The sequence below is a fragment of the Notolepis coatsorum genome (assembly GCF_963971535.1).
Source record: "Notolepis coatsorum genome assembly, chromosome: 4".
In the NCBI taxonomy this organism is placed as follows: Eukaryota; Metazoa; Chordata; class Actinopteri; order Aulopiformes; family Paralepididae; genus Notolepis; species Notolepis coatsorum.
The window spans coordinates 118,703,277-118,729,510 of record NC_140168.1 but is presented as its reverse complement, the minus strand read 5'-3'; positions in this window follow the sequence as shown (position 1 = coordinate 118,729,510).

Below are 26,234 nucleotides of genomic sequence, written 5' to 3'. Positions count from 1 at the left end.
AATTACTTCAAGTAATAGAATACATTAATAAATCAATACATTCAAAACTCATACTCAGTTTTGCTATCTAGCATTTAGTATACAATCAGAAATAATTAGTGCTGTCAATAGATACATTTTTTTTTACTAATTAATCTCACAATTTTCTGTAATTAATCTAGATTAATCTAGATTAAAAATAGCATTTTTCTACTTAAGACCGGAGCTTGTAACAGATATTTACTTGAGTAAAATCATGGAATTAATGTAAAATCAACACAAAGAAAGTATATTTCGATTCAAAGACTATTTTAATAGCTTTCTTTGAATACAGTTTCTCTCTGTGAAATACAAATGTTCAACAAAACCATCAACATTGACTCAGACCTCTTTCTTATATCCGCGACGCTAAGATTGAAGATTTTTCACTCCATAGATTAATCTAGATACATTTATTTTAATGCTTTAAATAATTTAAATTAATCTCCAAAGTTAAAGCATTAATTTTGACAGCCCTAGAAATAATACAACTATTGTGAAAGCCGACTCTGGGCTGCCTCGGAGTAAAAGAGCCCTGGCTGGGCGGCATCATGGAGTAGAGATGTATTCACGACCACTCCCTAAACTTTTAAAAACCAACATCTTTATTACCCCACCAGTCTTTTTTTTTTTATTTATTTTATTAATGATTTCGACAGTTTACTAACTTTATCACAAATATGGCAAGCAAGCGGACCGCTGGGCATGGCTTGGCGACACCGGTAGCCTATTAAGCTATTTATCGCAGAACTACTGGAAGCTCAATTGGAAAAGCAACTGGAGAGACAATTCAACAAATACTTTGAATCATACCGACAGGTGGTAACGGCTGAGATAGAGGCGGCTATTAAACCGGTGAAGGAGAAAATGGAAATACTTCACACAAAATCCTCAAACAACTCTAAGGAGATTATCCTGCTCACGAAGGAAGCTAGCCAACAGAGCGAGCGCCTGTGGCGCGTGTAGAAGAATTTGACCGACAAGCAGACAGAGCTGACCAGGATTCAAGCCAGGCTCAGCAAAGTCCAGTCTCGTGAAAGACATTACAATATAAGAATTCAAGATCAAGTTTCAAGTTTGTTTATTAGTTGTCACTAGGGGTGTAAAGGTACACATATCTGTACCGAACCGAACAAGTTTCAGTGTGTACCGTACCGTACCGAACGGCTGTGTAGTGTACCGAACGAATACAACGGTATGTTAACCACTAACGACCGCCCACCGGGGGCTGTTTTTTTCACAATCTAATATTATTATTATTATTATTTTTCTTTTGTACAAGTTGATTATTAATTTCAATATAGAATATTCGTTGACAGCCCTACAAGCTGGGGCGTAGCTGGGGGGGGGGGGGGGGTAGATTAGGATGATTCCAAGGGCCCAGCACTGGGGGGGAGCCCAGAGAACACTATTATTATCTTTTTATTAATATGGTTTTATTATTATCCTAAAGTAAGTTAATGTAGTTGAGTCAAAAGTATAATTGCCTGTATTAAAGAAAAACGTCACAAAAGAAACAAACAGGTGCTTGTTACTTTGTTTGACAATATGAGCACCCCTCCCTTCTTTCATTGCATGGTTCAGTCCACATACACAGCAGCGCACAGCAGAGTCAGAGTCAGAGGACAGAGTCAGAGTGACAGGAAAACGTCTACAGCTCATGTTTCAGGAGCTCAGAAATGAAAGAAAAAACATCAGCATTGCAAGAGTCACCAAGTATTTTCACAAGAAAGGTATTTATTCACAGAACTTGTTTTGAAGCCCATAACAGCTTGGCCAACATTTTGTGGCTGACGTTAGCTGATTGATTGATTGAAAACTTTATTAACAGATTGCAGAATGGGTACAATACAGTACAGCTCAATACACACAATTGTTAAGGGGATGCAGACCAGAGAAAGACTTTCATCTTGTTTACATCAGGGTCCCCCATTTTCAATTCATCAGCTACCTGTTGCTATAAAAAAAATTAGATGAGTGTAGATGAGCCCAGTGAATTTGTATCCAGCAGCTATGCCCTTTTGCTATGGCTAGCTAACCTAACCTGTATAATGTTACATGCTAACATTGCACTGCTCTAATGCACAGATGCGGCTTCAGGATCAGTACCCCTTGTCCCCTTCCCTCAGGCCAGCTCCCAGTTGAAGGAGAGGGAGGTAAGCAGCAGGGCTTGGGGTTAACACACAGATTTTTAAATATGCTTACCATGCATTGAATACAACTTTAGGTAATATTCACATTTAGTTACTCTAGTTCTTCCAGTAATTGCAATACCATTGACCACTGGCACATTAAATTGAGGTTGTTACAGTAGCTATAGCTAGATTTGAGCAATTGGAAAATATCTATACAAATTATTATTATTATTATTATTATTATAACAATTAAGAGGTAGCTCGAGCTGTACTGTGTTATTACTATTATAGGACATTTTATAAATCATGTACACTATGGATACTCGAGCAAGGCAGCCAACGAGGAGAGCAGAGGTGAAGAGGCAGAAGTAGTACAAGAAGAAGTTGAGGACCATGAAAGCAGCACAGATGAGGAGGAAGCAGCTATGGACAGTCAATGTCAGGGACAAAGTGAGGCTCCGACACAGGATTCCACAGATACTGAGCCACCTGTAGTGGTGTCTGAGGTAGAAGATCTGCTATTGAATTGAATTGAAAACCTTTATTTATCCCCAAGGGGAGATTCAGATGTCCATTACAGCATAACAGACATTTTAAAACAGTTAGTGGAAACAGTTAATACATAACATACACTTATTAGTATGTGTTAAAAACAAGATGGACAAATACATATGGATAAAAAGAGCTAAAATAGGGCTAAAATAGAGCTAAAAGTGGTGAAAAGAAAAAGAAACAAGTCCAATCATGATGTTAAATAATAAAATTAATTGGTTACAGTCCACAACCCAGCTCCTCCAGTCCACGGCAGTTGGCCCGTCCTGGCCCTGCCTGGTTGTGGAGCCTGATTGCCACCGGCACAAAGGACTGCCCCGAAGCGCTTTGTGGTATGTCGGGGGGGGGGGATAAGTCTGTGGCTAAACGTGGACCGCATTGCGGTCAGCTCATCATGGAGGGGGTGGCAGGGGTTCTCAAGGATAGCATACAGCTTCCTCCTCGTCCTCCCCCACCACCTCCAGACTGTCCAGGTCCGCTCCCACCACAGAGCTTGCTTTTTTGACCAGTTTGTTTATTTTGTCTGTGTTGGTGTTGCCCCCCCAGCATACCACAGCGAAGAAGAGGGCACCAGCAACCACAGACTGGTAGAACATCTGCAGCAGTTTGCTGCAGACATTAAAATACCTGAGCCCTCCCAGGAAGAACAGTCTGCTCTGTCCCTTCCTGTAGGGCCTCGATGTTGTTCGTCCAGTCCAGTTTACTATCACTTGACCCAGGGTTGTTCCCAGCCTAGTGCGACTCAAGGTTCTTTGGTAGACTATTGCATTGGTCCATTAATTGAAGATGAACGCAATGCGACATCCTTTACTAGGCTCACCCACCAACAGTGCAGGTGCTGAACTGCTGATCCGAATGTATAGGTAAAAACCATATTATGCGTTTTCATCAATAAATAAATGGCCAAAAGAAATTCAGCTTGCGCGCTTACGTGTGCTCGCATTAATTGGGGGCCAACAAATACATTCTTTCATGGGGCCCAGAATCTACAGCTACGCCCCTGCCTACAAGTACAATTAGTTACTGCACACTACATCACCCCTGAGTGGAACATGGAAAGCCAAACTTTCCCCCACTGTACCTAAACCGTACCGAAACTTGACTTCAAAACCGAGGTACGTACCGTACAGTGGTTTTTGTGTACCGTTACACCTAGGGATGTCCCGATCCGATCACGTGATCGGAATCGGCGTCGATCACGTGCTTTTCAGAGTATCGGGGATCGGGAAAAAATAATAATAAAAATCGGCAGTCAAAAAAAGAAAAATTTTATTCAACAAACATGACCATGTCCACGTCTTAAACTCATACGGAGGCCTTAGTTTTGGTTTTAAATTACATATAATATATCATCATTAATGTATTTATTGTCACACAGAGCAGAATAATTATCCACAACAAACACATTCCCCTTTAATTTTCACCGTTGCAACAAACATTCCCTTTAATTTAGACGCTACACGCTACACGCGAGTCGCGACCACATCACAACAACAACACGTCGCTCCCGAAACACGGTTAATATCCACTGACTTGAGCAGCTAGACTTAATGTCAGAGGTTTGGAACTAAGCATTTTAAAATAGATAGTCAAGCCAGTTGCAATGTTTGCAAGGAGGAGATTCCGCGTGGAGGAAAAAATCATGAAGCAGCAGGCTGGAGGCGAAGTTTTCAGACTAACTTTTCAACTGGAGGATAACGTTATGTGACTGAGGATTATCATCGGCGTTTCAGACCAGAATGGACCATTACGTAAGTCGAACACTGAATGTATACTAATGTGCAAACATATATTGAAACTTTTAATATTTCTCATATGAAGCAGAAGCACATTTCTCAGGGTGAATGTAATAACAAAAGCCTCCGCTCTCGCGCCCTATTATAGGCAACAGATGGGCTTGTCTCACTCTGCCAGTTTCTGACAAAAATGCGTCAAAATTGATTACTAATGTGAAAGATCGGATCGGAAACGATCGGATCGATAGATATTTAAAATCATATGATCGGGATCGGATCGGAAGCAAAAAAAGGCGATCGGGACATCCCTAGTTACACCCCTAGTTGTCACAATAAAATACATGTACTTTATGGTGAAATGCTTGGTTCTGTATGAGCCCATGAGAGTGTGCTTCATACAGTAAAAAAGTAAGTAAAAAAGTAAGTTAAAAAAAGTAAGTAAAAGACAATCCCGGAATTGTCGGTATCCCACAGGACACGGAAGGAACCCGTGCTTCAAACTTCTTTCCGGGGATGCTACAAGAGATCCAGAGTAAGGATTTGTTAGCTGAACCCCCGGAATGTGACATGGCGCATAGAGCTAACGTAGCTAAGCTCGGGAAAGAGCAGAAACCAAGGGCCATCATTGTTCAGATCCACAGACTGCAGGTAAAGTAGCTGATCTTCGTGAGGTCTGAACCAGAAGGGGAGAATTACTTTACAAAAATCATCACATTGCCACTACACACCAGAGGTCTTAGCCCAAAGAGGAGAATACAGAGAAACCATAGCTGAACTTTGGAAGATGGGATGCCGACCAATACTACTTTTCCCGGCCAAACTTTCCATCAAACTGAAAGATGGAACAAGGAAAATTATTATTTTGGTCGGTTACCGAGGCAGAAAAGGAGACACGGGCCAACCTAGAGGCTGATGAGAATGCTTGTTAACAGCGTGAATATTGAGCGTGGCTACAATCGGACTGAGCTAAGCTAACCAATTTTCGGACTTTCATTGTGCGAGCTAAGCTGAGTAATAGCAGTTCATGATAATGACGAACTGTATGGCATTGGGCTAGCCCGCATGCTGGGACCATCATCTGTTCAAACAAGCCAAAGGAACACGTGCGTTGGCTAGCAGACTGTGCTGCATTGAACTGGCCTGGCTAGGTTGGCTCCGGGTCATGGCACTAAGCTCTAAGCACTAAACCTCATGTTCAATTAAGCTAGCAGAACACATGCTTTGACTGACAAACTGTATTGCATTGAGCTGACATAACTATGTTAGCCCCGGGTTAATCTTTTAAGCTAACGGATTCTAGCCTAGCGTCCTTGATATAATGGATATTGACTAACATTTCTATTATTATTACAATAGTTCATAGGTGACCTACAGATTGCTCAATTGAGCTATAGAACTGTATTTCATTGTGCTGGCTGGATATACAGGTGCAGCTCAATAAATTAGAATATCATGGAAAAGTCAACATATTTTGCTGTATTGATGCACAGGGCCGTCTCAAGGGGCGTGCGAGCAGTGCGGTCGCACAGGGCCTCGCGGGGAGGAGGGCCTCTAAATTTTTTTTATAAATAAATAACTTTTTTTTATTATTATTATTATTATTATTTTTTTTTTTTTAATAAAAATATAAATAAATAGAATGTTAACAATCACTTTCCATCACAGACCTAAAATCTAGTTTTGCTTACATGCTTATATATTTCACATTAGACACGTTTGTAGAATAGTGTTCCGGGCTCTGCAGCTCTGCAGATATACTATTGGTTTCATTCAATGACCCGTTTACTTTTTTGCAAAGCATCATGGGAGGACTAACACTAGGGGGAGCTGGTTGGCATCGGTCTGGTAGTCGGTAGAGAGATGTGAAGAAGACCGGTATTATCCACGAGGGGAGGGGGTACAGGTACGGGGTCTATTCGGCACTATCCACGGGAGCGAGTGGATGTCTTGGCCAAGAGCATCCTACTTTTGAAAACCAAATGTGCAGCATCGGAGCAGAAGAAATAACGCTGCGTGCCGTAAGCTTATCAATACCAAGTATAGTGATTAGGTTATGCCAAGAGGACGTTCGGCAGATGGACTGAAGATGAAAGTTGTTGCGTGTTAGAATGTTCAGTCAGGCTAGCCATGTCGGCTTAGCTAAAGGCAGGGACAGCTAACTAGCGTTAGCTACGTTATCGAGTGCTAACGTGTGGCAGATGAACTAGGAACAGACTCCCAATGGGGGGGACAATATGGACTGGTGAACTTTGTCATCTCCACGGTTGTCTCCTTCCTCTTGGACGTTTGGTGAGTTTTTAATGCAATCTATTCTGTTCCTGCCGTGGATCGATCTCTCTCTCTCTCTCTCTCTCTCTCTCTCTCTCTCTCAATCTCTCTCTCTCTCTCTCTCTCTCTCTCTCTCTTTCTCTCTCTCTCTCTTGCTCTCTCTCTCACGCTCTCTCTCTTGCTCTCTCTCTCTCGCTCTCTCTCTCTTGCTCTTTCTCTCTCGCTCTCTTGCTCTCTCTCGCTCGCTCTCGCGCGCACTCTCTCGCGCTCTCTCTCTCTCACTCTGTGTGTTGCATCATGCAACAGGGTCTGCTCACACTGTACTCGTGCAGTTTGTGACGTGTGTACTAAGCTTATAGAGTTCGATTCAAATAAGGCAAAACTGCAAATCTGCATGTCATGCTTGAAAAATTTACCTGGCTTTAAGCTTGTTTATCAGGTTCCAGGGGTGTTTTATGCATTTTCCCTGTTACTGCCAGGTGTACGACTGTACAGGTGCATTGCCACTAAGCCTCGGGCAGCGCTATTATTCAAGAATACGTTGACTGTATCATATGCCCAGCCTCGGGCAGCGCTATTATTTAAGAATATGTTGACTGTATGCCCAGCCTCGGGCAGTGCTATTGTTAAGAGCCGATGGGCTTGTCTCTAATTATCTCAGATCACTTACTTGAGATATAACCCTTTGGCCGCTCGATATCCCCCAGCGAGGTGCTAAACTCGCCAAGTTCTCGAATCAATTACTATTTCTGTCAAGTTTACTTCATAGTCACTGGTCTAGTTATATCCAGTTGATATGAAATGTAAGCATGAAGAGTTGTTAATCTCTTCTTATTTGTAATAACCCGAATGTATGTCTAGGAGAACTCTCATTGCCTATAATAACAATAATATCATTATTATCATAATCATCACCGTCCTCATTTGTGAGGGAAGGCATGTAGTACTGATCATTTGAAAAGCTTGGTTGTATTACTACTCTTTTAATAAGTATTACCACTGTTAATAATGTAACATTAGCGTACTAACATGTAATCATTGTTTGCACGCCCCAGTACCTCCTAGGGACAAACAACAAACATTGCCATATATAGTATTTATACAGTACATAGCATATATATATAATATATAACTTTTAGCTGAAAAGCATTAACCAGTCAATTGATTCAATCTGTCAGTACATTATAGTCACCTTCAATAGGAAATCAGGGCGCGGCCGGCATCGTGGCACATTGCTGGCAGAAAGCAGTGATCGAACTCAATGGATTATAGAAAGTCATCTTTATTTTAAATTACAAAAAAGGACTGTATAGAAATGTCCATTACAGTTTAAAAGATTATATAAAACAAAAGATCTCATCTCTAGAATATCAAAAGCCTAACACGGCTGTTGTCGTGCAAGCAACATCCTGCATCTTGTCTTCTAAAGTAACAAATGGAAAAGTCTGAGCTCCGAGGCTGGAGCAGTCACTTTTATATTGATCCGGCATCATATTGCTATTGGTCTAAAAACAGTGATGTCACAGTGATGTCATTTCACTAGCCAACCAACGTACAATACATACAGATGAATTCTCCTCCCCCTGTATTCGTCACAGTAACTGGAGGAGCAACAGACTACCTTGTGCGGGAAAATCCCTATCCGTTACTAGCAGGCTAGCAGAGGCCCAAGGTCGTCTTCACATTCCTTAGTGGCCAAGCAGTATTGAAATGGAAACAATTTGCCCTGTGTAGTGTATAATAAATGAACACACTTCTTGCACGAGTATATAGTACATATAGCATACACAGCATATACAGTACATATAGCATATATACACATAGTACATACAGTACATACATACATATACATATACCTGTACTAATCATTGGTTATATGTTTACTCTATGCAGGCAAGACAGGCAAGGGTTAACCTGTGCCAACCTGCTGTTTTTCATTCTGACTTGTGCAGAGCAGCCGGTCGGAGCTGTCTCCACATTCTTATCGTTAACTCCTTCTGTATGTGCCTCTCTCGTTCTGACTTGCTCTAATAGTGAGAGAAGCAGACGGAGAGGCCTTCTGTGGGTATCATCGCCAAGCATCTGTTTCTGTTTCCATTCTGACTGTAACATAACATTAATATTTAACTGTAGTATAGTTTTAAAAGTGTACACATCACACATTGTAGTTAAATGTTGTATAATAGCTTTCCCCTCGGTATGGTGATAGGAGGTCAGACACATGGGGGGAAGCACACATTCTTACAGCATCCTCTCTTATATACATGTTAAATGCTCAATAAACATTGGTGGATATGTTCTGCACATCATTCTCCCCATCATTCTCCCTCTGCTTCATAAAAACAAGGGCTAACTCTGCAGGATAGATAGATCTATGCATTCTGCATTCCATTCCGCGTTTCTGCTGTGTTTCTTCTCAACTCCTTTCTGACTGGGCATTACCAGCCCAGGCCTAGAGACTTGTTCAAAGCGTATATGCATATATATACATATACACATATATATATATATATATGAATACATATCACATCTAGACACCTACAGTAACATATGCCTAGATTTAAAACAAATATATACAATAAACCTATTGTATTGATTCCATTGATTCCATTCTCCAGGATCACGCAAGATATTGTAGTGTACACAAGTTACTGTTCCAGAGTCCACAGTCCATAGTTCTCACAGTTTTACACAAGTGGGAGGAAGAATATACAGACATTCCTCATAATCATATATAATAAACATAAGAACAGGATGTCATAATAACCAGTGTCATTAGTTGGCTGTGACACTTCACACCCCCTCTGTCATCCTGGTCGGTCATTTTCCATTGTCTTAATAGCGTCTGTACTGGGGGACGAGATGGCGATTGCGGGGTCACGTGGCTGTGACTCTCCACACCCCCTCTGTCATCTTGGTTCCCTGTTACCCTGGTAGCCGGCGGGAAGACTTGCATCTGTTGTTCCCTGGCTGGACGGCCCGACAGGATAGGGGTCACGTTGTTGCTTGGTATCCGGCGGGAAGACTTGCATCTGTTGTTCCCGGCCAACGCACCCAGGTGTTGTCGTCTGAAGACAACACCTGGTGGTCATCTTGTGGTCATCTTGGTCATCTTGGTCATCTTGGTCATCTTGGTCATCTTGGGGTCACCCCCTCTGACCTCTTGGATCTCTCCCGTAGTTTGAGGTAGGTCGAATTGTCACTTCTCGGGCGACCCCCCGGGTCCCAGAGAATTGTAGTAGCAATCCTCTATTGAAGTGTGGTTGGCCTGGTCGTGTGACCCTGTCCGTAGGCCTCGCAGGACATCACAGATACAGTCCACAGAGGACTCATTTCTTTTCTCTCTTTCAGGTCCATTCAGGGCTCTCGTCGCCCTGTAACCTGGGTCCAGGCCGATGTCTCTCTGTCTCCATGTCACAGGATATGCGGGCCTGCTTGGCCTGCTTAGCTCTCTTGTTCGGTCTAGGAGGTCCAGGAGGTCTAGGAGGTCTAGGAGGTCTAGGAGGTCTAGGAGGTCTAGGAGGTCTAGGTCTAGTTCGGTCTAGGAGGTTCGTCCCTTGGGTACCGAACTCTCTCCCTAGATCTTGATCTAGATGAGGACCTTGAGGATGCTCTGGAGCTTGACCTCTCCCGGTCTTCCTCCATTTCTGAGTTCTGCTCTGATCCTTTATAGAGCGTACAGCTCTCTCTGCCACCCCGTTCGTATTGGGCTGGTAGGGTACAGAGTATTGGGCCATTACACCCGCTTCCTCCAGTAGTTTCAGTCCTGCTTTCAGATACTGTTAGCAATGGCTAGTTAGCCTACTAGTAGCTCCTGTTCGCAATGGCTAGTTAGCCTGCTATTTGCTCCTGTTCGCAATGGCTAGTTAGCCAGCTATTCGCTCCTGTTCGCAATGGCTAGTTAGCCAGCTATTCGCTCCTGTTCGCAATGGCTAGTTAGCCAGCTATTCGCTCCTGTTCGCAATGGCTAGTTAGCCAGCTATTCGCTCCTGTTCGCAATGGCTAGTTAGCCAGCTATTCGCTCCTGTTCACAATGGCTAGTTATCATGCTATAGACTCGTAGAGTTTTTCTACTTAAGTTCTGACTTTAAGTAAACATTAGGTTACTTCTAGTTCATGTGACCTGTTATTCGCAAGTATAATTTTCTACTTAAGTTTCGACTGTAAGTAAACATTACGTTACCCTTTAGTTCATGTGACCTGTTAGTCGCAAGTATAATTTTCTACTTAAATTCTGACTTTAAGTAAACATTAGGTTACTTCTAGTTCAGGTGACCTGTTAGTCACAAGTATAATTTTCTACTTAGGTTTCGACTGTAAGTAAACATTACGTTACCCTTTAGTCGTGAGTAAACGCTACTTCAAGCTGTTACTTATCAACCCTCTCTTGTTCCTGATAGATTTTTTTACCAATTCACTATTAGGCTGTCTGCTGCGCTCTGCAGACCATCTACGTCACTTATTGTTCCAGATCTCGAGCATTAGGAAGAGTCTTGGTTGGAGAGGTTCTGCTGATAAGATCAATCTTGAGTAAGGTTGACTCAAATCTGTAACTAATTTTACTCCAGAGGCACCTGACAGCAGTTATTTCAGTTAATATTCTTTCGGCTGTTAATACCTATCCAATTAGTATACAGCCCAACTCACTTGAACTCATGTTCTAAGCCCCAGAACCTCCAATCCGTTTTGACAGACCTATAAACCAGTGACTTGGCCGCCCCAGCACTACAGCGTCCTGTATGCTGAAGCTTCCGAGCCCCCACAAATCTGATAGACCCGTCGGATATAGAGACCCTGATGCTCGCTCAGTCCCCCCGCGTCAAGGTGCTAAGCTTGATGAGAGTTTGCAGAGTCTCAATTTTTATCCATAGGCGCTGGTGAGTGTACATCTCATGCAGCTGATATGGTTGGTAGGGTGCTAACTTACCAAATATTTACTGTCAGGAAATCCCTTTTGAATGAAACAGATTACAAATTATTTCGTCCTCTTTACTCTGGTTTTAGAGAAAAGACAGACATCTTTACATAGTATACTTAAAATGTATACAAAATGAATGTAGTATTCTATGTCATGTTTCTTCCTAAATGACAATAACACTATATATTATTCCTCTCGACAGATGAGCTGAATGTCAAGTGCAGTGTGCACTTGCTTGAGTGTCATGTGTCAGGGCCCCAGAAGGTAAGGATACTATTGATGTTTTTCCTTCCGGGCTTTGAGTTCCTCCCTTTTTGCCCTCATCTCTGCTTGCTGTTCTGGGGTTAGTGCCCCCCAATCGCAGGAGAGAGGTATTTGATGTCGGAAGACTCCGTTTTCCTTGTTCTAGCCTTAGCTGGTGGCTGTTGCTGGGCTTTGGTAGGCCGAAGTTGAGCCTTCTCATCTCTGCTTGCTGCTCTGGGGTTAGTTTCTCCCCCATGTTTTCCCCTGGATCTTGACCGGGGGTTCTTATTTCTCTTTCCATCATTTGGGCCATTGAAGCCCCTTCGGGGAGCTAGCGTCTCCTTGTGCTAGCTTCTCTTGAGCTATTACTCAAGATGTTGAGTAATCAGAACTGTGTTCAGTTTCAGAGGTACTTAGCTCCCCATCATGTTCAGGCTCAGACTTAGTTTCACCTGAAGGAGTCCTCTGTGGCCTCGGGTTCTGATCCCCGATCTGAATGTCGCCTTCCTCTTCCTCTGGTCCAAAGAGAATGGGATCATTCCGCTTCGATTCCCGCTCATCCCAGGTAGTGTGTCGAAGTGTTCTTGAGCGAGACACATAACCCCTTACTGCTCCTGTTAAGCAGGTTGGCACCTTGCATGGCTGTTTCCGCCATCTGTGTTTTTTAAGCTCTTCCTTTCTCTTGAAGCTCATGTAACACTGGTCACAGTAGTAAGGTTTCTCTCCTGTGTGTATCATGTGGTGTCGTTTAAATTCTGACAGTCTCTTGAAGCTCTTCCCACACGGGTCACAGCAGTACGGTCTCTCTTCTGTGTGTACCATGTGGTGTTGTTTAAGGTATGCCTTTCTCCTGAAGCTATTCCCACACTGGTCACAGCGGTAAGGTTTTTCTCCTGTGTGTACCACGTGGTGTCTTTTAAGCTCTGTCCTCATCTTGAAGCTCTTCCCACACTGGCCACAGCAGTAAGGTTTCTCTCCTGTGTGTACCATGTGGTGAATTTCAAGAGATTCCTTTACCTTGAAGGTCTTCCCACACCGGGCACAGCAGTAAGGTTTCTCTTCTGTATGCACCCTGTGGTGTCGTCCAAGTTTTGCCTTTTTCTTGAAGCTCATGCCACACTGGTCACAGCAGTAGGGTCTCTCTCCTGTGTGTACCATGTTGTGTTGTTTAAGATATGACTTCGCCGTGAAGGTCTTTCCACACTGGTCACAGCAGTAAGGTCTCTCTCCTGTGTGTATCATGTGGTGTCGTTTAAGATCTGACTTTCTCTTGTAGCTCTTCTCACACTGGCCACAGCAGTAAGGTTTCTCTCCTGTTCCAATTACCGCCTGTTGTACAGCCGGCAGCTCTGGGTATTGTGATTTGCTTGGTTCTGTGAATTCCTCACTTTCCACAAGCGTCTCAGGGGACTCTGGGTGTGTTCCCCGTTCTCTTGGGTAGTCTAACCCCCTGCTGGGTGTAGAAACTCCCAATCCATCATCCGAGGGTAATTCCTCGTCCTCGGTGATGTGGGAATGATTGTGAGACATCCTGTTCACTTCCGTTAGCTCTGGCTTGGTAGCCAGCTGTTAGCTCATGTCTGGCTAGGGCCAGTTCACTTCCTGTTAGCACTGGCTTGTTAGCCTGTTGGGAGCTAGTTAGCTCTTGGCTGGTTAGCCATCAATTCGCTCCTGGCTTTGTTAGCCTGTGGTGAGCTAGTTAGCTCTGGCTTGTTAGCCGATGGTGAGCTAGTTAGCTCTCGTCTGGCTAGGGCCAGCTCATTTGTGTTAGCACTGGCTTGTTAGCCGATGGTGAGCTAGTTAGCTCTCGTCTGGCTAGGGCCAGCTCATTTCCAGTTAGCTCTGGCTTGTTAGCCGATGGTGAGCTAGTTAGCTCTCGTCTGGCTAGGGCCAGCTCATTTCCAGTTCGCTCTGGCTTGTTAGCCGATGGTGAGCTAGTTAGCTCTCGTCTGGCTAGGGCCAGCTCATTTCCAGTTAGCTCTGGCTTGTTAGCCGATGGTGAGCTAGTTAGCTCTCGTCTGGCTAGGGCCAGCTCATTTCCAGTTAGCTCTGGCTTGTTAGCCGATGGTGAGCTAGTTAGCTCTCGTCTGGCTAGGGCCAGCTCATTTCCAGTTAGCTCTGGCTTGTTAGCCGATGGTGAGCTAGTTAGCTCTCGTCTGGCTAGGGCCAGCTCATTTCCAGTTAGCTCTGGCTTGTTAGCCTGCATTCCAAGTGGGCTCCGTTTTGGTCGCCTCCGGTTAGCATTCAATTCGCTTGTGGCTAGTTAGCCTGCATTCCAAGTGGGCTCCGTTTTGGTCGCCTCATGTTAGCATTCAATTCACTTGTGGCTAGTTAGCCTGTGTTCCAGTGGGCTCCGTTTTGGTAGCCTCATGTTAGCATTCAATTCACTTGTGGCTAGTTAGCCTGTGTTCCAGTGGGCTCCGTTTTGGTAGCCTCCAGTTAGCAATGGTAGCAATGGCTAGGTAGCCTCCTGTAGTCTCGGGCTTGGTAGCCTCCAGTTAGCAATGGTAGCAATGGCTAGGTAGCCTCCAGTTAGCACCAGCTTATTAGCCGGCGCTGCCAGCCTGTATGGCTGCGCTGATGTCTCTCTAAACTGCCAGACATTTTAGAGAGACGGTTTTCTTTACTTTCGTTTTCTTTAATCCAATTTTGCGGCCTCAACCGCTCCACCAGCAATGCCCCCACTATGCAGATGCCTTTAATTTGCCACTGCTTTTCACTGAGGGCCATACAGATCAATATCCTTTGTCTGGTGTATTATAAAGCTCGGTTCTCCGTTTTTTCAATATTTCTATTTTATTTTATTTTGGCTGTTATCTTACCGATCTCAGCCCTAAGCCAGGGACGCCATGTTAAGAGCCGATGGGCTTGTCTCTAATTATCTCAGATCACTTACTTGAGATATAACCCTTTGGCCGCTCGATATCCCCCAGCGAGGTGCTAAACTTGCCAAGTTCTCGAGTCAATTACTATTTCTGTCAAGTTTACTTCATAGTCACTGGTCTAGTTATATCCAGTTGATATGAAATGTAAGCATGAAGAGTTGTTAATCTCTTCTTGTTTGTAATAAACCGAATGTATGTCTAGGAGAACTCTCATTGCCTATAATAACAATAATATCATTATTATCATAATCATCACCGTCCTCATTTGTGAGGGAAGGCATGTAGTACTGATCATTTGAAAAGCTTGGTTGTATTACTACTCTTTTAATAAGTATTACCACTGTTAATAATGTAACATTAGCGTACTAACACGTAATCATTGTTTGCACGCCCCAGTACCTCCTAGGGACAAACAACAAACATTGCCATATATAGTATTTATACAGTACATAGCATATATATATATAATATATAACTTTTAGCTGAAAAGCATTAACCAGTCAATTGATTCAATCTGTATTACATGCTGTCAGTACATTATAGTCACCTTCAATAGGAAATCAGGGCGCGGCCGGCATCATGGCACATTGCTGGCAGAAAGCAGTGATCGAACTCAATGGATTATAGAAAGTCATCTTTATTTTAAATTACAAAAAAGGACTGTATAGAAATGTCCATTACAGTTTAAAAGATTATATAAAACAAAACATCTCATCTCTAGAATATCAAAAGCCTAACACGGCTGTTGTCGTGCAAGCAACATCCTGCATCTTGTCTTCTAAAGTAACAAATGGAAAAATCTGAGCTCCGAGGCTGGAGCAGTCACTTTTATATCGATCCGGCATCATATTGCTATTGGTCTAAAATCAGTGATGTCACAGTGATGTCATTTCACTAGCCAACCAACGTACAATACATACAGATGAATTCTCCTCCCCCTGTATTCGTCACAGTAACTGGAGGAGCAACAGACTACCTTGTGCGGGAAAATCCCTATCCGTTAATAGCAGGCTAGCAGAGGCCCAAGGTCGTCTTCACATTCCTTAGTGGCCAAGCAGTATTGAAATGGAAGCAATTTGCCCTGTGTAGTGTATAATAAATGAACACACTTCTTGCATGAGTATATAGTACATATAGCATACACAGCATATACAGTACATATAGCATATATACACATAGTACATACAGTACATACATACATATACATATACCTGTACTAATCATTGGTTATATGTTTACTCTATGCAGGCAAGACAGGCAAGGGTTAACCTGTGCCAACCTGCTGTTTTTCATTCTGACTTGTGCAGAGCAGCCGGTCGGAGCTGTCTCCACATTCTTATCGTTAACTCCTTCTGTATGTGCCTCTCTCGTTCTGACTTGCTCTAATAGTGAGAGAAGCAGACGGAGAGGCCTTCTGTGGGTATCATCGCCAAGCATCTGTTTCTGTTTCCATTCTGACTGTAACATAACATTAATATTTAACTGTAGTATAGTTTTAAAAGTGTACACATCACACATTGCAGTTAAATGTTGTATAATAGTTTTCCCCTCGGTATGGTGATAGGAGGTCAGACACATGGGGGGAAGCACACATTCTTACAGCATCCTCTCTTATATACATGTTAAATGCTCAATATACATTGGTGGATATGTTCTGCACATCATTCTCCCCATCATTCTCCCTCTGCTTCATAAAAACAAGGGCTAACTCTGCAGGATAGATAGATCTATGCATTCTGCATTCCATTCCGCGTTTCTGCCGTGTTTCTTCTCAACTCCTTTCTGACTGGGCATTACCAGCCCAGGCCTAGAGACTTGTTCAAAGCGTATATGCATATATATACATATACACATATATATATATGAATACATATCACATCTAGACACCTACAGTAACATATGCCTAGATTTAAAACAAATATATACAATAAACCTATTGTATTGATTCCATTGATTCCATTGATTCCATTCTCCAGGATCACGCAAGATATTGTAGTGTACACAAGTTACTGTTCCAGAGTCCACAGTCCATAGTTCTCACAGTTTTACACAAGTGGGAGGAAGAATATACAGACATTCCTCATAATCATATATAATAAACATAAGAACAGGATGTCATAATAACCAGTGTCACTAGTTGGCTGTGACACTTCACAGCTATTATTTAAGAATACGTTGACTTGAATTTTTTTTTACAAAAATTATATTTTATATTTTTATTTTTTACTTTCGGGGGGGGGGGGGGGGGGGGGGGGCTCGCGTTTAAATCTTGCACAGGGCCTCGCATTTCTCCCAGACGGCACTGTTGATGCAGTCATTTGTGCAAAAGGAGCCCCAACCGAGTACTGAGTGAACATACAGTACATGAACATACTTTTCAGAAGGCCGACATTTCTATATACAAAAGAAAAATACATGTATTTAAAAGAAGATTATTGGTGATACAGACTTTTGGGCTTTCATGAGCTGTAAGACATAATCCTTGAAAATTAAAACAAATAAAGGCTTGAAATAATTCACTTTGTGTGTAATGAATCTATAATCTATGAGAGTTTCACTTTTTGAATTGAATGACTGAAATAAAATTACTTTTCCACGATATTCTAATTTATCGAGCTGCACATGTTACAAGCAAGACTGGCGTATTGTGTTGGGCTGAGCTGTTAGCTCATAGTTAGCGTAATGTTTATGATATGCAGGCTACAATGGCTAGCGTGATCTGGGTGGGCTGATGGTTGATGACCTCCGGGCGTGTAGGATTTTTGCCTTGCCAGGCAATATATAACAATTACCTTCTTTTTTTTTATCAAATATTTTTTATTTACCTTTTTTTCAAAACAAACAAAATACAATACAATAATACAACAAAACACAAGATATCATACGACAAAACTGCAATAATATTAACTCCAATAACGATAACAAAAATAATAATAAATACAAAAAGTTTAAATAAAAAACAACACAAACGCCACAAAAGACATTAGACATTAGACATAAATGGTATAGAAAGCAGTTCCGAGGCACTCTTCTATCTCTGACCAATTGAGAACCGTTACAGTATGGATGCTTGTAGTAATGATATATCGTTCAGAAGTAGTGTTGCTGCCGTAAGTGGGATTGTTAGGTTACATATGTTTGAAAGTTTAGTCGTTATGGATTTCCCAAAACAAGCTACTGGTGGGCAATCCCAAAACATGTGCATATAAGTGCCAGTGGCCCTCAGAGAGCACAAAGTGCACCGAGAGTCGGTCACCAGTCCCATAGCAAACAGCTTCCTAGGTGTGAGATATGTCCTATGAATATAATTAAAATCTATTTGCTGGTGATTAGGGTTGCGGGAGGCCAATGTGACATTAGTCCAGATATCATCCCAGTCAAACTCCGGGTCCAATTCTGGGATGTCCTCTCGCCAAACTATATCTAATGATAGGTTTTTGTATATGGATTTGATTAAGCGTGTATATAAATCTGAAAAAAAAACCTTGAGGTTGTTCTGTCTCTGCTTTTGGAAATCTATACTAAACTTTCAGACATATGTAACCTGACAATTCCACTTGCAGCAGCAACACTACTCCTAAATCATATATCACTACTACCGGCCTCCAAACAAAAAAAAATTATCATTCTAGTGGGAGTTACAGCAGCCAAAAAATGTATAGCCATGAGGTGGAAACAACCTGAAAAACGTACAACGACCAATTGGTCTTTGACACTTTTGGATGTCATTTACATTTACCTCAGCGGCCGAGAAAATAAAAGCCATGATCTAGCAGCGAAGCGGGGTTGGGGTGTTGGTCCTGAGGGGTCCTGGGGTTGGAGTGGGGGAAGAAACATCTTTTGTAATGTCTGTGGCAACTTAATTTAATTTTATATTCTGTTTTATTATTTTTATTATTTATATTTATTGTCATTGTCATTATTGTTATTATTATTATTATTATTATTATTATTATTATTATTATTATTATTATTATTATTATTATTATTATTATTATTATTATTATTATTATTATTATTATTATTTATTATTATTATTACTACTGTTATTGTCATGTGTCATATTGTCATCTGTGTTTCACCACACATATGAGTGCATGCTTACCAACTGTTTGCCTGTTTTACTGCAACACTACTATCACTCATTTAAAACTAACTTAAAATCATGGTTGAGAGATGGTCAAGTGTGCGACCATTTTAACTGAGGGGTTGTATTTTAATGTATGTATTTTAGTGTATTGTAACCTATACTGATTCCTACTGTGTTTTTTTTTTTTTTTTTTTTTTTTTTCCCCCTCCATTTTCCTCCGATTTTCTCCCATCCCAATGTTAGTCGTATGCCAATTCCCAGTCCCTTCCTGGTCGCTGCGCTTTACCCCCCACAGTCAGATCATTTGGGAGAGTGGAGGCTACCACGTGCTTCCTCCGACACACGTCCAGCCAATCACCGCTTCTTTTCACCTGGCAGCGCGGATTCTCATTGAGAGGGCGTAGCGTGTGGGAGGACCACACTATCCCCCTCACGTCCAATCCGCGCTTAGCAGGCGCCCCGACCGAACTGTAGGAGTCGCTGTTTACAACGACCCGGACCCACCCCGCCAGCTTCTCCCACCCTCTGATACAGCCAATTGTATCAGTGCAGACGGCCAGCCAAGCTGGTGACAACCCCGGAGCTGTGAGCTGGATTCGAACAGGCGAACCAAGCTCACAGCTCCGGGGCTGGTGACGAACGCAATCTCCGCTCGACCACCTAACCGCCGCGATTCCTACTGTGTTTTAATTATTGTACTATGTTTTTTAACTGAGGGGTTGTATTTTAATGTATTTATTTGTATGTATTTTAGTGTATTGTAACCTATATTGATTCCTACTGTGTTTTAATTATTGTACTATGTTTTAATTATTGTTGTGCTCATGTCACCTGCCCCAGAGACTACAGTTGAAAATTAGCCAACTTGGCTAAACTGGCATATTTACAGTCAAATGTTCCTTAATATGCACTGTCTCTGTATTTTAAACCAATAAATACAAATACAAAATACACCGACATCTAAGAAGGGAGATCCCCCCTTGAATGGCCCTTCTAAGGTTTCTCTCCTCCACATTGCCTGTGGTGCATTTTTTCCTATTGCTAGGTTTTAGTGAGTTTTTCCTTACCTTCGCGTGGGGTATGTCTGGGAGTGTTGCATTTATTTAGCATTTATTTGAAATTGTTTGGACTTTATGGTGTTTTTGTTTTGTTCTTGACTTATTGTGATGTTTCTTCTTGACTTGTTTAAAGAAGACGTGTCCGGCCCATGGGGACATTAACGTGTGTTGCCGGGCCTTACAAATAAATGTCATTTGATTTGATTTGAAGTCCTGTCTATTATTTTGTATTATTATTATTATTATTATTATTATTATTATTATTATTATTACTACTGTATTGTCATGTGGAAGGAAAAAATTAAAACAATAAAAAGATTTGATAAAATCAACTATTGTGAAAGCCTAATACAAAAGGATGAGCCTGAATCTGAATATAAGCATAGATAATGAGATGGACACAGATATTTTCATTACACAGATATCAATATCATTATTCAGGAATCAAATATTTTTTATGAGCTCCATTGACGCAGCACACTCCACCTAGTTGCACCATCTTACTTACTTACGCCTGCTACCCCTGCACCATCTGTTCGCTGTCAAAAACGACCTGTAGGACTGCCCTGTTTCTTCATTTGGACCCACAGAAATATCAGTAATCCTATTTTTAAAGTTACGTGTCAAATGAGAAAAAGAAAAAGGCTGACATTTGAGTTTTTCTCGTATCTTGGCTGCGAGGCAAGGTCTCACCTACATTTTCAAAAACCTAGAGAATTTTGTCTTAAGCTTGCCAAATGATCACAGCTGCGATCCCCTGAATGAAATATGTCACTCATTCTCAAGCGCGTTCTCGTACACCTGAATTTGATTGATTGATTGAAATTGAAAACATTGCATCTACAGTATGATGTGCTGATCCCTGTATTCAACAGCAATTTGCGACGGATCAAAATTAGATTAGATTCAAATGTATTGTCATCATACAGCACACTGTAGCTATAGGGGAATAGACTGTATTAATATTCATACCGTGTTGTTGTGCGCTCCTGGCCACCTGCCTCAGCGGCAGCGCACACGCACGCATGCATACTGTATAGCCTATGTGCATAATGAATGAACAGTAGGCTTATATTATTCTAATGACTTGTTTTATTTATTATAGACTATTAATATTCCATATTTATACCGTCTTGTTGTGCGCTCCTGGCCACCTGCCTCAGCGCACACACACGCATGCGTACTGTATAGCCTATGTGCATAATGAATGAACAGTAGGCTTATATTATTCAAATTACTTTTTTATTTTTTTATTATATATTCCATATGTATACCGTCTTGTTGCGCACACATGGCCACCTGCCTCAGCGCACACATATGGCATATCTACTGCTGCTGGAAGATATCGCTGATCGTGCACTGAGGAGTGCGGAACTATTCGCAGAGAGCGATGAGTACCTATCAAGACCTGTGCAATACCCTAGAGCCAGCACTAGGAGCAATTTAAGACACTCAAACCCTGTGCCACCACACATCCAGGTACTATCCACCTTGGGCACGTGCGCATCAAGCCATCCTCCCCAGATGCATTTCGATATCTCAACAGAAAGCAATACCACGCCAGCATCTCTCTCCTGTGTTTTGCTATTCTTCCCGGGCTGCATTATTAGTGTCACTTTACAAAAATATACTTTTCACATGATGAGTACTCAATTCTCTTACTTTCCCTATAGATATGGTGAATATTCTTTACAACTATACATCATCATCCACTGGCTGTCATAATTAACATATAAAAGTCCCATTTTCCCCAGTAGCCTACTTCAGACATTTATCTTCATGTAGTCTGAGAATAAAAGTAAGTCTTTCCATTGTGTATATTTCACCTATAATGGCCATCCAATTTTCTTTAGTTGGAGGTTCTTGTTGATACCAGAGACGCGTGATCGCTTTCTTTCTTGCTGCTAAAAATATTTTTATCAAATATCTGTCTCCTCCTACTAATTCCTCAGGTAAGTTACCCAGGTACAAATAGGAGAAGGTCTCCGGTATCTTAAAACTCAATATATCCTGCATGGTGGAGTGAACATCTTGCCAATAACGTTGAATACCTGGACAATTCCAAAAGATATGAGAGTGGTTTGCCTCCCTCTGGCCGCACTGTCTCCAACATGGTTGCTCTCTGTGCGTTTGCGATTTTGGGGGTTATGAAGAATCTAGTCAAGTTTTTCCAGCAGAATCCTCTCCATGTTTTTGAATTAGTCGAGCTACATTGAGTTCTGCACATGTTCTCCCATTCGTCTTCAGTTATTTCAATGTTTGATTCATTTTCCCAATTTGTTTTAATGTAACTTGTGGAGACAGTTCTGGCCTGAACAAAGCTATTATATAATTTAGACACAGTTTTACTCATCTTATTTTTGTATGCCTGAATGAATATCTGAATAACACTGTCTATTGGAGTATTGGACTCAGACACCTTTACCTCTTTTAGAAAGTACCGGCGTAGTTGTAGGTATCTGAAAAAGTCGTGCTTATCCAAACCGTATGTATCTTTCAAGGTTTGAAAGCTCACTAGTTCTCCATTTTCTAACATTGTACAGAATGAGGTAATACCTCGGAGAGCCCATTCCTTAAATGTTTGATCATACATTCTTGGTTTAAATCCTAAGTCGAAGGCAAACCTCAGGATCCTAAGCAAATTGCTTTCTTACTACCAGAAATGATGCAATCGAGATTTGCACATGTGGGGAATTCACAGGGGTCAGCACAACTGGAGTGCAATGCTCAGCCTCTCCCTTATAAGGAGCTAGCGGGGCGTTTCTGTATGCAAATTCAGAAAGCGATTTCAGTTTAAGAATGAGTGACGTTCTTGGGCGGCTCGGTGGCGCAGTGGTCTAAGCGCTCGTCACCAACGCGAGAGACACCGGTATCGAATCCGGCTGTCAGCGTTGCCTCCGGCTTGGGCCGGCCGTCATACTGACTCAATTGGCAGAGTCAGCGGGAGGGGAGTCGATGGGTGGTAATCTGGTCGTTGTAAACAGCGACTCCTACAGGTCGGTCAGGGCGCCTGCACAGCAAGGACAGGAGATGGAGAGGGTAGTGTGAGCCTCCCACACGTTACACCTCGCCAATGAGAGTCCGCGCTGGCAGGTGAAAAGATGTGGCTGGCTGACTCCGCATGTATCGGAGGGGACATAGTATTTATCAACCCTCCCTACGACCAACCAGTGGGGGGCACATGCGAGCAACGATCAAGACACGGGAGGGGGGAATTGGCACGACTAAATTGGGATGGGAGAAAAACACAGAAAATGGAGGAGAAAAAAATGGATAAAGAATGAGTGACGTTCTTTATTCAGGGGATCGCAGCTGCGATCACTTTGGCCATTTACAAGCACCTTTCCACGCGTTCAGGTATCCGGAGGAGATCTATCTTAAGTTTCCTCTTACAAACTTCTTATAAGGTTATTTACGAGAAAACATAAAAAATAAATTGAGAATTAGGTCCAATGTACGTATACTATTACTGCAATACTGATGTAAATCATTTATTTTTCAGTTTCTGATTGTTCAATGTCCTCAGACAATTGCATTTCCAATGAATATTAGGTTCGAAAATACATTTGTCGGGTTTAACGTTAATCTATTCCCATCTTGTATTGTACAATAATACATTTTAATTTCTTTAAGTATGAAAAAAAAACGTCCAGTATAAACCAAGCCCACTTCCAGTCTTCTATACAGATAATTGTGTTGGTTGAACAGATAGAGATAGAGACACAGATACAGATACAGATAGAGACACAGATACAGATACAGATAGAGACACAGATAGAGATACTGATAATGATCTCCACACTGAACAGGCAGAGTTGTCTTACAGTAGTGAAACTGTAATCTTTTAAAAGCCGTGTGGTGAAACTTTCCAAAAGGTAATAGCAACTCCAGGTGGAGCAGGCCGATAGTTTTTTATCCTATTTATGACATAATATCCTATAGGAATATTCACAGGACAGGGGAGAGGGGCAGCACGACAAACACAACAGCTGATCCTAAATAGTTCCAGCTGTCCTGAATGAACACAATCACAATACTGTTCTCATACAATACAATGTCTGTTCTCTGTAGGGCCTTAACACGACACCTATTGTGACCTCAATAATAATCATTCAGCTTTACACTGAGAAACCAGAGACCATTGGGAGAGGTTCCTTTTAGTGGTGTACCAAAGCTGTGCAACTAATTGCATCAGTCTCAAAACTTGGTGCAGCAACCTATTACACATATCCATCATTGGTGTCCCACGTAATGTCCTGAAGCCTAACTTTCAACTTTTTAATAAACGTTAGGCATCCCCTAAGTAAGACAACTAAGGCCATGTCCCCACGTATCTGGATATTTTGCCAAACGGATATTTTCAGGCTCTGTTTAAAAAAAATCCTTGTCCACACGACAGTGTTAAAAAAAAAAGAAAAAAAAGCTCCAGACGCAAACACATAAACGCATATAAATTGCTCCAACAAGCATGCGGGCCAGTAGGTGGCGATACGCGATATCTCAAATACCATAGTGGTACGAGCGGTCAGGACGATTGAGAAACGATAGGAATTGTCCATTGGTTCACCCAGCCCACGTGACCATTCCTAGCACTTCCATTGGCTATATTGACATACATAGTAGATAATAAATAGATAGATATAGCGGTGGATTAGATGCAGTCCAGAGGAAATGCTTTTTCAATGCTTTACTTCTGCGGACTGGGCGACGGAGAGATACAATGTCAATGTTGAGATCACAATCTCCGATTCTGAAACAAAATATGGCGAGTCCTTATCACAAACTATATATATACTAATTACAACAAGACATTCATTAATTGCATTGTACTGTTCACGTGTGGTGCCGACATCCTCAACTATCCGCAACATCAGAGAGCATCAAGCGATACCGGAGTCTCAAGGCGATACAGATAATTGTGTTGGTTGAACAGATAGAGATAGAGACACAGATACAGATACAGATAGAGACACAGATACAGATACAGATAGAGACACAGATAGAGATACTGATAATGATCTCCACACTGAACAGGCAGAGTTGTCTTACAGTAGTGAAACTGTAATCTTTTAAAAGCCGTGTGGTGAAACTTTCCAAAAGGTAATAGCAACTCCAGGTGGAGCAGGCCGATAGTTTTTTATCCTATTTATGACATAATATCCTATAGGAATATTCACAGGACAGGGGAGAGGGGCAGCACGACAAACACAACAGCTGATCCTAAATAGTTCCAGCTGTCCTGAATGAACACAATCACAATACTGTTCTCATACAATACAATGTCTGTTCTCTGTAGGGCCTTAACACGACACCTATTGTGACCTCAATAATAATCATTCAGCTTTACACTGAGAAACCAGAGACCATTGGGAGAGGTTCCTTTTAGTGGTGTACCAAAGCTGTGCAACTAATTGCATCAGTCTCAAAACTTGGTGCAGCAACCTATTACACATATCCATCATTGGTGTCCCACGTAATGTCCTGAAGCCTAACTTTCAACTTTTTAATAAACGTTAGGCATCCCCTAAGTAAGACAACTAAGGCCATGTCCCCACGTATCTGGATATTTTGCCAAACGGATATTTTCAGGCTCTGTTTAAAAAAAATCCTTGTCCACACGACAGTGTTAAAAAAAAGAAAAAAAAGCTCCAGACGCAAACACATAAACGCATATAAATTGCTCCAACAAGCATGCGGGCCAGTAGGTGGCGATACGCGATATCTCAAATACCATAGTGGTACGAGCGGTCAGGACGATTGAGAAACGATAGGAATTGTCCATTGGTTCACCCAGCCCACGTGACCATTCCTAGCACTTCCATTGGCTATATTGACATACATAGTAGATAATAAATAGATAGATATAGCGGTGGATTAGATGCAGTCCAGAGGAAATGCTTTTTCAATGCTTTACTTCTGCGGACTGGGCGACGGAGAGATACAATGTCAATGTTGAGATCACAATCTCCGATTCTGAAACAAAATATGGCGAGTCCTTATCACAAACTATATATATACTAATTACAACAAGACATTCATTAATTGCATTGTACTGTTCACGTGTGGTGCCGACATCCTCAACTATCCGCAACATCAGAGAGCATCAAGCGATACCGGAGTCTCAAGGCGAGCACAGAAAGACTCAGAAGAAGCTTCTATCCCCAGGCCATCAGGCTGCTAAACGAACAATGAATGAACACTACACAACAACAACCACCATAGATCCTCCCCCACACAACAACAACCACCAAACGCACATAGCACACACATCCACACGCACACACTCACTTTAAACAAACACACTGTAGCACCCACTCCACACACTTTATAG